This window comes from Lissotriton helveticus, chromosome 6, assembly GCF_964261635.1.
Source record: "Lissotriton helveticus chromosome 6, aLisHel1.1, whole genome shotgun sequence".
Classification (NCBI taxonomy): Eukaryota; Metazoa; Chordata; class Amphibia; order Caudata; family Salamandridae; genus Lissotriton; species Lissotriton helveticus.
This window is the reverse complement of record NC_136067.1, coordinates 725,853,642-725,866,746: the sequence shown is the minus strand read 5'-3', so window position 1 is coordinate 725,866,746 and position 13,105 is coordinate 725,853,642. Positions and strand designations below refer to the sequence as shown.

The 13,105-nt window shown below is 41.1% G+C and overlaps 1 long non-coding RNA gene across 1 annotated transcript; it reads right to left on the bottom strand.

Moving 5' to 3' along the window:
- Nucleotides 1-2,662: 2,662 nt before the first annotated feature.
- On the bottom strand, nt 2,663-12,675 carry LOC144761513 (uncharacterized). Its single transcript, XR_013595756.1, has 5 exons — nt 12,654-12,675; nt 3,896-3,927; nt 3,759-3,785; nt 3,633-3,667; nt 2,663-3,238 (listed from the first exon to the last, which is right to left on the bottom strand). It is a non-coding gene; the product is annotated as an uncharacterized LOC144761513 (long non-coding RNA).
- Between the last annotated feature and the right edge of the window lie 430 nt (nt 12,676-13,105).

Genomic DNA, 13,105 nt, shown 5'->3' with positions numbered 1-13,105 from the left:
AGTAGATGAGAGGGGCAGTGCATTATTTTATTTTTTATTTTTTATTTTTATTATTATATTCCGTTTTATTATTTAATTCCAGTTTGGTCTTCGTATTTCGTTCAAATTGGGTGTTCACATCCTAACATTGTTGACATCCTAACATTAACCACAGTGATATGGAGGGGGCCATCTTGAAGCAGTACGATTTAGAACATTTAGTCCGTTCTTTGTTTTCATTTGTGTGCTAGTGAAATAGTAGGGGGACTAAGCAGGAGGCGTGCACACGTTTCCGTGTTTCGAACAAGCACGCAAACAGGGTTTGGTGAGGAGAACGCCGTGAGGAGAAAAGATTGGAGCTTTGGCTTTTGGACGACGGTATGTTTATAGAGTGCGATGCACACAGAGTAACACAAGTACTTTTGCATATAGACAAGCACAGGATAGGCAGTTTACTTGGTTTTTTGGTTTTGTCTTTTAATAGAGGTTCATCAGTACACGCATTACATAGAGATACGGCGATTACACAGGAGGGTTTGAATACGGCTTGTGGGGTAAGAGACTGAAGCAGATAGTTGTTCGAGATGGATATGATTTATTTAAATAGTGGTTTGTTTTAATTAAAACTTTTGGCTCTTTTTACACAGAGTGACTTGAAGGTGTTTGAGACACGAGTGTTTCAGACATCATTTGCATAAAGGCAAGGTAGGGAGAGCCGTCATGGTTTAAGCATAATATAATTATTGGGAGTTAAGGTGCACACATAGTTTAGTGGACTCACTATGCACAGGTGTAGTTTTTTTGTTATGATGTTTTGTGAGCATGACAAACACTTTGTCACTAGCATGATGTAACCGGTTGGTTTATCACTTGTTTCGCTGCACATCAGTTGTTTTGTAAATGAATGACTTATTAGTCATAGATTATATTTGTTATTTGCAGTTATTCCCCTGATGAAGGTTGATACCGAAATGCATTGGGTGTTGCCAGGGAAATTGCTAATACTGTCACGCAAGAACTGTTCCTAACTTATGGACATCGCGAATTGAGAAGAATAAAGACAAAGATATAATGCAAAATGTCTTATGTTTTGAATGATTGTGTTTTTTTATATCTGTCTAGTGTCTATACACAGAAAAATGTTACATTGTTTTTGAAATGCTTATGAATATTTTTGAATACGTTTGAATTATTGTACCAATAGATAGCACCTTAGGGGCTAGTGAACAGTGCGTCCCATTATACAATTTTTGTTGTTTTTGAAGTGGGTGCACTTGCCAGGTGGACATGACAGTTTAAAACTGCACTCATAGACACTGAAATGGCAGCCCTTAGACAAGTTTAAAGGGCTACTCAGGTGGGTGGCACAATCAGTGCTGCAGGACCAACTAATAGCATTTGATGTATAGGCCCTGGGCAGTAAAATGCCTAGAGTACATAAACTATCAAAAACGAAGTCCAGCATGATATAAAAAATACAGGAGGTAAAGACAAAAAGACAATGTAAACCATGTGAGAGATGGAAGGACAATCATCATCTGCACAAAATGTTGTTTAGTCATCAAAGTGATCCAGCAGTTTCTTCTTCAGTGCCATAGTTGATAATTTATTCTGTGAAATTCTTGAAACATTTAAAACCAAACACGAAGCAGGATATATTTTTACTAATGCTGGTCGTGTTGATTATGTACCAGGATGTAGAACTGGTGAAGGTGATTTGATGTAAGCTGATTGCAACTGTGGCTGCTTCAGTTGTGATATCACTGTGATTCCCTGAAGCAACCACTGTGTTGTAGAGAGGTTCGTAAATAGAGCAATTTCTGTTCTTCTTTCTCCTATTTGTTGCAATCTTTCATCTTCAGACACCCCCTGGATGATCCAACGTCTATTCTTAGTGCCTCATTTAGAAAAACATTATGCAGCCCAGAGCACAAAGAAATTTTTTCTGTGCTGAGCTGCATCATTTTAAAAGCACAGAGATGTGTCATATTAACAGCAATAAAACACATCCATATGCTTTCCCCTGCACTGGTGCAAAATGGGTTTCCATGCACCAGCACAGGCATCCATGTGTTATGTTGCGAGAGTGTCATCTTTGCAGGGATGATTGTTTTTTGTGTACAATCATTGATGGTACACAATGCAGAATGCAGCACGCATGGAAAGAGGACAAAACGAGGTGAAATAAAAGTATTTCTCCTCATTGTGCCACACCTATGCATCCCCTAAGGGAGGCATAGGATTCTGATGCATTTCCAGCTTCACAAAACATTGGGGATGTGTCAGGTTCCATGGGGGTTGCATGGGAACACCCACGGAACCCCCCTTTCATTCAAGTTATGCATGAGGGGCTCATCTTTAAAATGTTGTGAATTTCCTACCAGTCCGAAGGACCTGCGCATTGTTCGGACAACATACACTAAGGGCTTGGTGTCAAGACTGATTCCAGACACCAGCGCAGGATATTTTGGCCTATAGTTCAGCTAGCTCACAGTGCCAGTGTAAGTCCCTCTAATCTATCAGGGAGCAAATACTTTCTGGCAACCGCTGAACAAGACAACCCTGACCCCTCAGGGGTCATGGAACTGTACAGAACTTCAATCAGTCACTCGTGTTCACTTATACTCAGAGAAATATACAGAGAATACAGTGGGATGATTTTCATTAATATTTATTGAACCAACGTTATCCTTGTATAAAATATGTGTGCAGCAATGATTAGTAATCAGAAGGAGATAAACGTGATTACAAGCACCGAAAGTGTAAATAGTTGACATAGTTCTACCATGGTGCTGAACAATTGTATATATGCAAGCATATAAAAAAAGGCCGTGATCTAGTGTAACAAAATATAAATTGTCCCCAAGGAATTTAATAGAAATAATTACAATTTGGTGATGTCACAACAGTGATCATTAGTCCAAAAGTGCAGGGAGATTTACACAAATATCCAAAAGTATCAAAAAAATTATTTAATTAGACTTTTATACTTTTCTGCTTTCTCATAATTGCAACATGGCAACGAACATACTACAAAGATACTGAAATCAATTGGTAGTACTATATAAAACACCTTTTGCTTGGAGTATGGATGAATGAAATACCATACATAACAAATTCCTCGTGACAAATCATCAAATTTATAATCACAAAAATTAACGTAAAAGCAAAGCGGTGTTGGGTGTCGACGTTTCGGTCCTCTGTTGGGCTATAGGATCCTTAGGACTATCATCAGGACGATAATGTTGCACATATGTGTCTAGTGTAAAAAAGAAGAATATATTTCAAGTGTAGAAAAGGATATATCCTTAGCATCCCTACATGTATAAAAAGTATTGTCTGCTCATCACAAAAAACAAAAAAGGTGGAATACACCCACAGTGTCGAATAAGACACCATAAGACAACATACATAAAACCATGCCAACACACAGCCATGTTCCCAATCCAAGTGACTTAAAAAAACACTAAACCATTAAATTTAAAGACTCGCATTTCAAGGAACTTCCAGGCGGACGTAACCAAGGAGAGAAGGGTCTAAATACCCAGAATCTAATGCAAAAAACATGAACATAAACACAAACATTAAGTCCTACTGTCTTAAACTAATGAGGCTTACAAACGTATGATTGAGAAATCAGAGACTATACTCACAGGTGTTCTTGAATCTATCTCACCACCTACAACACCTAAAAATCAATAATATCCAGTCAATGTAGAAAATATCAAATGACATTAACACCAAAGGGTTTAAAGACATTCCATTCTTAAAATACTCACGAAGTTAAATCAAGTATTCTGTATTGCCTGAAAATAGAAAGTCAGCTGAATCAATACCTGTGGCCAAGTACACAAGAAACCTTAATCACTGGGAGTTAACACCTGATGTGTCTAAATTGAGAGGGTATAGTACTCACAGAAAGACTCCTTACAATGGTGTATAAATCGCCTGCAATATAGAACAACAAGTCCAACATTAGTGTCAGCTGCATAATTAATGCTAACTGCAGTCTTTAAACAAGGGTATTTTAAAAAGGGAGGTTATCTTGAAAGGCCACGCCGAAACTTACTCTGTGTAGAAACCTGCAACGTTAGTTTCAGACACGCCTGACTCCAAAAGACCGAGGGGCATATTATCAAGGGGCTTTATCTCCGCTTTTTTGGCTTTAAAAGCCAAGAAAGCGGAGATAAAATTATCTCCCTATTACCAAGCTGTCGCTAACACCAGTTAGCGACAGCTAATAGGAGATAGTGACCATCTTGGGCCCCGCTTTGCATGTCAGTGATATTTATCACTAATGACATGCAAAGTGGGCGTGCCAAGATGTTAGCGACTGAAAACAGTCGCTAACATCGCTATCTCCTATTACCAACTTTTAGAGATATTCGCGCTAAGCGCGAATATCTCCAAAAGCTAACACTTGCCCAGGAGCAGTTCTTAGCCATGTTATCCAATGGGAGGTGGATAACATGGCTAAGAGCATTTGCTCGATAATGCATGAATATCGCTGACTTTTCAGCGATATTCATGCATTGCGGCCGTTTTTTATCGCATTTGCGATAAACCTTGCTAATAGCAAGGTTTATCTGCGATAAAAATCGCCGATTTGCGGCGATAAGTTTTGTCTCTAAATAAGTTAGAGACAAAAATTATCTCTATTGGTTGGTAATATGCCCCCGAGTGCGGCGTGTTGTCAAAGACCGGTATAAGAAATCAAAAACGGAGACTACATAGTGACGTCACCGAGGTTAGTTAAGTTGCGGCCATCTTGGAGTGATACAGTAATAGTGCTATCAATGCAGAAATTGTGTGTAGAAGGTCAAGAACCTATCCCAAAGGGTAAATTCGGACTTTATAACATACAATTATCAATGTCTATAAGAAACTATGAAGCATCATTTCTGATAAACATCGGTATGGGACGACTACCACCCACCTAGGATACATGATATTGTCAGTTTCAGACTAAGGAAGCAGACATCTTAAAAAAGCTCCATAAGCCTAAACAGCAACAGTGCGTTCGAAAGTGCCTAAAACAAAAATGAATAATAAAAGTCTGCCATTAATATATACAAAGTCATGAGAGCATATGTAAACATATTGCAGGTACATGACTGGGATTGGTCAATAGTCAACACATTGTTATCGTTGACCATACTCAGAAGAAGAAAGGATACTTCGTAGTGCAGAATGATAATAATAAAGTAGGCTTCCAAATAGACTACAAATCAAAAATATTGAAAGAATCATCCCATACAGGAATGATTTCGTAATGATCCCACTTCTAGGGACTGACCAACATAAGTCATATATGTTTCAGCTGAAATATCAAATACCAGTGCGGCCTAAGATGAATCTTTACAGTGTTGCCAGGGTATGTCACTCGATCATAAATGTAACCCTTTCTCCACTGTGTTGCAAGACCAAATCTACTTATTTTCCTTTTGTGTGAGCAGCCGATCCACATTATGTTGTCTCTTACATTTCTTAACCACCTCAAGTACAAACCATTTCATTTCAGTTGGCATGTGTAACTTTTTCTAGTAATGTTCCACAAGAGGAGCAAAGATAACATTACATCGTATACGTAACTGATGTAGTGGTATACGTTTCTTAACTTCCTGTGTGGTTTTACCAATGTAGGTCAAACAACATGGGCACTGTATGCAGTATATTACGTTTCTTGTTAGACAGTTTAAGTGATGACGCAATTTAATTTCCCTGCCATTGAAATTACACATTTTCACTACACTTGTTGTGGTACATGCAGTGCAATTACAACAAGGGTAGTGTCCTGTCACTGGGGATAAACCCCACATACTCTGTATTGAGGTTGGTGGCTGTTCATTATAGGCCCTCACCAGATGATCTCGTAAATTCCTCGCCCTTTTAAAGGCAAAATGTGGTAAGGCTAACTGCGGTTCAAATTTCCTAATAAGATGCCAGTTGTGTTTGATTATCTTCTTTATATGGTTGGACTCTGTCCCAAAAGTCATTACACAAGTTATGGGCTGAGTTTTCGTGATGTCCTCAACTGGTTTTCCTTCTTTGGTCAACAGAGCCTCACGGTCGTAATACCACGCCTGTTTCTAGTGTACTCCTACTATGGGAACCCTACTCAAAGTGTACCTAGAGTGTGTATAGGTGTAAAGCCAAGAATCTCCCCAACGGAAGATCCAACCCCATTACTTGATGGAAGAGAACGAATGACTCTGTCTTGGTCATGAACTGGACACACCTCACTAGATGTCAGACCGCTGCGTTGTGATTTCTCAGCATGCAAGGACCCTAAGTGTCAGCGGAAGTACCTCCTCCACTAATCGATCGGGATGCTTATCTTTTATAACAGAAAGCAGCCTTGCAATGTACCCATAAATTAGTGATGTTATGGATATATAGATAGCCCTGTTGCCCCATGGATGAAGATAGTGATGACATCAGTACGTAGTCTGAAACAAGACCTTGTACATGATGTTCAGGGTGTTGTGATAATGTTGTGTGAAACTAGATGTAAAAACAAGTTTAATTTCAGAGACACTAATCTAGCATTGTCATGCGTGCAAATGTGTGCCAAAGGTCACAGCTGGAAATGGTATTTGTGAGAACAATGTAACAAAATGAGCTGCTTCGCCAAATGGGCCTGACATGAGAATTTAACAAAAAGGTCATGAAAAGTCATGCAGGGTGACTTTAAATGCCCTGGCAAATATGAGCAGGCACACTGCATCACCGGTGCGTCAAAAAAGTGATGCACCAGCGGCACAGTGGCCTTGTAAATGACCCTCAGAGTAATCCCACTTCAAAATTGGGAAAAATAATGTATGCTTGCACCTCGGATCCTGAACACTGGCACATATATACTCTTGAGAGGATATTATTTTTTTAGCAGCCTAGTTGTCTTCATACAACATAGCAAGCTGAAATTAGCACCTGTAAAAATTTGAGTATCTTGAAGTGTTTGTTCCATCATTCCACATATCCAACTCGATCTGCAGCACTACAGAAATGGGATGGCTTTGGCCACCTCAGTTTGCAAGGCAGGCTTAATTAGCTGTTTTTAACCCGGTTTTATGAGAGACATGGTGCTGAGTTACTCACCCAGGCTGTCAGCTGAGGGTTGACAGGGGACAGTGTTTTTAAAGTTTGTAATGTTTTACTGCACATTCCATACTTAAAAGCTTCTATTTCACATCTCTTAGCACTGCGTTGTGTTTAATTTTTACTCACCGCTCTTAATCTTCTCTGTAGACACCTTGACCCTGACTCTCAGGTCCACTGCCCGGGTTCTTCCGGCTTGTGTGGAGAGAGCCAGGAGTATGCTTCCACGCCCCCTCTCTCCTGGACCCAATTCCTGGCAGAAAGTCCTTTTGGGGTTGGCGTTTTTAGTCTTTTTCAGGCACCCAGCCATAAAAGCTGCAGAGAGACCGGGCATGCAGCGGACGCACATAGCGGTTGCACCGCTGGCACACCAAAGGTGCGTCAGAGACAAGCCCGTCTGCGCCCGTCCACGCTTGTACGGCGCCAGGTGCCAGAAACCCTGTTCCACCCACCGTGTACTCAAGAAGGGAACTCTTTGCTCTTCGCCATAATTTGAGCAAAAGTCTTTGCCTTCTGCACGATTGGTGTGGCAGCTCCACTGAATATAAGTGCCATTTGTGTGGCTTTTTCTATAGCACTGGTGTTGGAACCAAGCATGTTTTCCCCATATCCTCCAATATGGAAACAAGTAATAGGCAGATAGTTGTAAAGGCACATCACTGTCTGCTTCTCAATACGCGGTCCATTATCAAGCATAGGCACAAATTCACACCACGATCCAGACAACATTTTACTCACAGAGACCTGGGCTGATCCAGACATTAAAGCTGCTGTCCTGTGTGGATTCAATATTGAAAGGTTAGATGCAACTGTTAAAAGAGGTGGTGGGTTAGCGATTTTCTATTGCAATTCACTTGTGGCCAGCTTCACACCAATGCCTCTTTTAGACCGTGAAGTACTTAGGTTCAGTATTAATCTGAACAAATCCTATACATTCCAAGGATTGCTAGTACACGTGCTTCCCTGTAGAAGTATGGTCTTTATTGACGAAATCCAATCCTTTGTGGAGTCCAGTATAACATATGCTAATTTTACACTGGTAGGGGACTTCAATTTTCATTTGGAGTTGTCCTCGAATGCTGATGCTTGCTATTTTGTTGACACTCTCAGCAGCTTCAACTTAATCCAATGGATTGAAGCACCTACTCATATAGCTAACCATACACTAGATGGTATCTTTACAAACAACACTGAATCAGGCATTGACAAGATCGTTCCACTCAGTGCGCTAGAGCTGAATTGAACAGGACAGATAGGATTATTAAATACTAGCCTTGGAAGGATGTCAAGGTAGATGCTTTACAGGAGGCTCTTTTCAATTCTGCTCCTGCTCCTGTTATGGGTATTGATGATGCAGTAATTAACTACACTCGTTGGCTGGATACAGCTTATAGTTAAGTGGTGCTGGTGAAAATGCTGAAGTGCCATAGGAAAAATCCATCACCTCCTTGGTTCTCACCAGCGTTGAAAGCAGCACAGCTGAAGTGCAGGCACGAAGAATGGGTTTGGAGGGTTGACTATTCTACCAGGGAAAAAGCTACTTACAAAAAAACCCTTGCGTAGTACAAAGAGCTCATTAAAGCTAAAAAAAAGAATATTTTTGCAGGAAAAATTAGACTAGCAGCTAATTCCCCCAGGGAACTTTTTAAAAGAGTTAAAGAGTTATATAATTGGCACAACAGAAACTTCTTTGTCCTGGATGTACTTTTGTGCAATAAGCTGGCTGACTTTTTCCAGTGCAAGTTCAACCGTATTTTTCAGGGATTCTCCCAGCCGTCACCCAGTACGGACTCTATTTTTAAACTAGACGAGGCCTCGAATTTGGGCCGTCTCAAGGATTACGAGGTATCTGCCATCTTTGAGAAGTTCTCTCTTCTCACTTGGGATAAAACAGTGAGCCTTATAAGCTCCATCAAGGATGGGGCCCCTTGCGACTCCTGGCTTCCGGCGATCACTAATAAGCTGGTTAGCCAGGTGGCTGGACCACTCAAAGATCTACTGAATCAAGTACTGAGTTCAGGATACTACCCTGACATCTGGAAGAGGGCCTTCATTCTTCCTTTGGTGAAGAAACCCTCCGTGGACTCCAAGCTGGTGGACAGCTACAGACCAATCTCCTTGCTCCCGTTCCCAGCTAAGGTACTCGAGAAGGCTTTGAATGTGGACATTTTGGCATTTCTTGATACCTATCAATTGCTGGACCCCGCTCAATATGGGTTTAGTGCGAACCACTGTACGGAGTCCACACTGGTGGCCGCATCAGAGGAAATTAGAGTTAGGGTGGAAAAGGGCGGCAGAGCTGCAATAATTTTGCTTTATCTCTCGGCCACCTTTGATATTGTCCACCACGTGCTTCTTATGAAACACCTGCATTGCATAGGCTTTAGGAGCACTGCACTAACTCTGTTAAGCTCATTCCTCAAAAACAGGCAACAGTCGGTTGAGGTGGGGATGCAAAATCCAGCTCCTTCTCCCTCATTTGTGGGGTGCCGCAGGGATCGGAGCTTAGCCCCACACTTTCAATGTATACATCAGCCCCCTGGTGAAGCTTATTCTGAGCTTCGGCTTGACTGTACTATCCTATGTGGATGACACTCATATAGTGGTGCCCATTTCTTTTCAGTTTGCAAATGATGCCAATACATTTTATAGCTGTATGGCGGCAGTTGCAAGCTGGATGAAGGAGAATTGTCTCAAATTAAATTCAGAAAAAAACAGGTGCTGCTATTTGGGAAAGAGACCTCCTTCTGGAATGGATCCTGGTGGCCTGCCTAATCCGGTGCCGAAGGCAAAAAACTTGGGAGTCATTTTTTACACCAAACTATGTTTCGATGCTCAGAATAATGCAGTGACCTCGGGGGGCTACTTTATGCTACAGGTTCTCAAAACAATCGTCCTGTTCACCCCAACAGAAGACTGTAATGTTGTCCCTTATAGGACCCAAATTGGATTACTGCAATGCCCTTTACCTGGGCACCTCAAAATATCTGCTCTACAAATTGCACTCCCTACAGAATGTGGTGGCCAGAACCCTTTTGAACATCCCTAAGTTTGCACCAGTATCTCACCTGCTACACAGCCTTCATTGGCTACCGGTTGAGAAGAGAGTCTCTTTTAAGGCTATGTGTCTAATACATACGGCGCTTCACTGTACTGGTCTCCTTTATTTTCAGGAACAATTCACATGGTATGCGCCCAGTAGGACATTAAGATCTAGCTCAGCGCATATGGTCCTGATCCCCAGAATCAAACAAGCAAACTGGGGCGGCAGAAAGCTGACCTTCTAGAGGGTTATGGAACTCCCTTCCTCTGGCACTCCGGTCTAAATCTAACTTGCAGCTATTCATAAAGCAGCTAAAGACCTGCAGCCGCGGCCCGTGGACGAAGTTCGGTGGGACAGGGAGGCGGTGCGCTGGAGGGGCAAGGTGGAGGGTGGTAAACAACGAAATATGGATAATTGAAGTTAAGTAAACAATTGAATAAATAAAACAAATTTCTTGGCGCACCCTGCATCGCAAAATGCGATGCAGTACGCGCTACGAAATTCGTTTTATTTATTAACCCCTTCCATGCTGCCGTCAGCCATTGGCCGACGGCAACGCTACCTCGCTGGTGCTGCCGTCGGCCAATGGCCGATGCAGCCCCACCCGTTTTGCGGAAGTGCCGCACTTCCGCAAAACGGGCGGCGCAGCCAAGGTGTTAAATTGTTTACTTACCTGCAATTATCCATATTGCGTTGTTTACCACCCTCCACCCTGCCCCTCCCCCGCACCGCCTCCCTGCCCCACTGAACTCCCTCCACGGGCTGTGGCTGAAGACCTGGTTCTTTCCCTCTGGTAACAATAAAGTGATTCGACTTGTTGTCATGTCCTTAGTACTCCATCCGCCTAGCACTAAGACACCTCCTGGTAATGAACGCTTCACAAAAACCATTTCATTCATTCATTCATCATGGTAGCATTATCCCAGCTCATGGCTTGTGCTAAAACCTCAAAATATGCAAGCATTTTGATTATGCAACTCTAAAAGCCCTCACTACTCAACAGTTAACAACATGTCTTTGGAAGATGGATCAGCTTTCCTTTGCAAACTTACTCGCTATGTACAATGTGCATGCTGTTCAAACATGTGTTGCTGTATGTATTAGGTAGAGGTGCAATTGTCAGATTATTTTGCATATTGGCACTTTATTCGATTGCGGAAGATTATTCACCTCTTTTTGTGCCTTAACAAATGGGTAATGAGTGCACAAACTCTGTTTCATGTGACCTATATGTCAAGGACGAGCTTTTCCTTTTTAGGACATCCTACTCAAGCAGGTTGAGGTAATTTATAAAACATTTCTCTCAGAAGTAGCCGACACCTGGCACAGCATGAATAAGGTTATTGCCATTATCGGTTTCAATTAATTATTTTCTGAGACTCCTCGATTCAATCCATAGACACTGGCAAAGAGTTATGTTGGCACCTTTGTACTCTATGAAGAGGTTGTTGAATGCTGACAAATGGTTTCAAAAGCAATGCAGATAACAGATGCCCTTTTGTCTACAACAGAGATAATTGAAAACTTAGTCTTGCTAAGAAACTTACATGTTGATTAAATGGGTGGCATAAATCCTAAGAGTCCTTTTCAATCCACCAAAGAACAGTGGAGAAGTCCATAAGCAGCACTGGCCATTTTCTCACTGTATCAATGGGCCAGTCTTTCGTTTTGATGGCATATGGTTTCCTTCCTGAACAGAACTACAACAGCGCTTTATAATTTTTGGAAAGTCACCCTGACTTGATGTCTGCAAATGTGTGATGTCTGATTGTGTTTGAGAGATGATGATATATTTTTCCTTTATGAATAATGAGCGGGGGAAAGAGATGCACGTACTCTTTTTTATGGGTATTCAATCGTTTCAATGTTAATCACTGTTTGTAACAGGGGTGCCTGCCCACTACCTGTCTTGACCTAACAGGCTGAGAAAAACAGATGTGTAAAACAGGAAACGAATCCTGTGTGTGGGTGGCACTGTGCCCTTATGGTAGTTATTACCTAGAATGTAACCTTATTTATTAATTTCTCTAAAAAATTCTTTACACCATTAAAGGCAAAACATTGTTTTTTTTTATCATTGCTGTATTTGAATCATTTTGCAATGTCCACAAGCTAATGCATTACAAATATTGTACTGTCATATTTCATAATACATCATGAAAATCGTATTCCACAAATGAATTCTTGTAGTTTAAATAGTTTGAAAGAAAATCAAATCGTTTAACATAAAGCTCATCCAGAAATCATAAATAACCCCAATGCATTTCGGGACCAAATATCCCTTCGTCAGGGGTAAATCTGTAACAAACAAAATGTATACATAATTATATTACTAATAATGGAAGACCCTACATTCAACAACAGATCATTTCAAAATTGTGACTTATATCAATGTTACATTGTACAAAAACACTTCCGTGTTATACTGTACAGTTAAATCAGTAGTGTGTACCATGTCTATGTGCCCATGCAACGTGTTAAAAACTGATATGGTTGTAAGTGATAATGAGATACTGTCTAAAAAAGCGCTCACCTGTTGGGCCTTGTTATGTATCATCTCTTCCCTGCGTGGTAATGACATAGAAACGTAGACCCTGTAGTTTAAATATATAGATGACGCAGTGTCCGGTAAAAATACAATGTAATATAAACGTACTAAAGACATATTCTTACCAGTGTTATCCAAATGGAGGGAAAAGCGTCCGCGTCCTAAAACAGTAACACGCATGGTTGTAATACCATTAATGGGCCACAATGTAGACAAGACTAACACTGTGCTCAAGAACGAGCAATGATTACCGAGTCATGAAAATGTGGTGATGGAACGCCGAGTCCTGGATTAAACAGGAACTCTAGAAATAATAATAGTAAAAAAACAGTAACGAGCATGGTTGAAATGCCGTTAATGGGCCACATTGTATACAAGACTAACACTAAGCTCGAGAACGAGCAATGCTTACCGAATCATAGAGACGAAGTGATAGA